The sequence below is a fragment of the Centruroides sculpturatus genome, unplaced genomic scaffold (genome assembly GCF_000671375.1).
Source record: "Centruroides sculpturatus isolate CEXI.00-Female unplaced genomic scaffold, Cexi_2.0 scaffold1669, whole genome shotgun sequence".
Lineage (NCBI taxonomy): Eukaryota > Metazoa > Arthropoda > Arachnida > Scorpiones > Buthidae > Centruroides > Centruroides sculpturatus.
In genome coordinates, this window is record NW_019385820.1 from 33199 (window position 1) to 34461 (window position 1263).

Below are 1263 nucleotides of genomic sequence, written 5' to 3' on the forward strand. Positions count from 1 at the left end.
ATATTCTTCACCAGTATTCGCATTTGTTTCAAAACACCGTTTTACAAGAAACTGTTGCATTTTTTATCTTTGCTAAGACACTACTTATGTACTTCAATAGCAACAGTGTTAAAGTATTTGTATCGATTTTAACCGCAGCAATTTGCTAGGAGACATCTTCACCTATTCTTTTTACCTCGAAATTTGTAAACAACACACAAATTAACATTTTAAATTCTTAATATTGAAAGCATTTAATATTAATATAGCATCCTAGGACGTCATTATAATGAATTTTTCAACAAAAGTTTCTAATTTATTGTTTTCCAATTGTGGCGATTGTTGATTGGAATGCTTAGCTGCGCTCGGAAAGTTCTTTTGCGAAATTCGACTGTAAGATGAAGACGAAGAGGTGAATTGAACGCATAATTATGTAAATTCATAAGATTTGTTTAATATTGAACGAGAATTTCTTTCTAGTAATAGAAGAGTTGCCAAACCAAATGTTCGGCAAAACAAAGTTTACCCACTTCAGGTAGACCATTGATTTTTCTCTAAGAAATTCAAAATGATCCTTTACTGGGATAATCGATACTTTTAATTTTGATCTTTTGCAGAATGACAGAAATTTGCCTGCGACGAAATGCGACTCCTCGAACATAGGCGAGTGACGGTCGCGAGCAAATAATGCGAAAATAGGAGGAAGGTCTATCGGATATTTAAGAAATTTATTCTATAAATTCTTGTTGTGTTGCTGCATTTCTGTCGAGATTTCTGATTCGGAGGTAAGTTTTCATTCTTTCTGTCTTTTCTCGATGAACAAATTGCGTATGTAATAAATTCTGTGATTTTGTAGACTAAAGAACCGGAAAAGAAACTCGCAGATATTAACTCCGAAGACGACTGTTTTTATATTATAAATCCAAGTACTTTATTGATAAGACTATGTCTTGTTTATAAAACCGTGACTTGCCAGCTTACAGGCATGAAGAAGTACATGTCAGGAGTTGCAATTTAGCACAGAGTATTAAGTTATAGTACCAAATTTTAACATTGGTAAAGCGAAAGAAAATTAACGGAAAGGAGTATTGAAAAAAAAATTGTTCTACAGCAAGAAAATTTTATCATCAAATAACACAAAAATTGTATTGTACTGTATTATATTATTTCAAATTTCAACATATGTAAAATTTTTAAATATAATAAATATACATACTATTACAGATTTTAAAAAATTCTTTATTCTTTCGCATATTTCTCATTTGAGTGTATCTTTCTTAGTAA

General features: G+C 30.8%; 1 long non-coding RNA gene across 1 annotated transcript; it reads left to right on the plus strand.

Annotated features, from left to right (window-relative positions):
* The first annotated feature begins 315 nt into the window (after nucleotides 1-315).
* Nucleotides 316-998, plus strand: LOC111642333. Its single transcript, XR_002759540.1, has 4 exons — nucleotides 316-391; nucleotides 460-514; nucleotides 597-764; nucleotides 836-998. It is a non-coding gene; the product is annotated as an uncharacterized LOC111642333 (long non-coding RNA).
* The last annotated feature ends 265 nt before the right edge of the window (nucleotides 999-1263 follow it).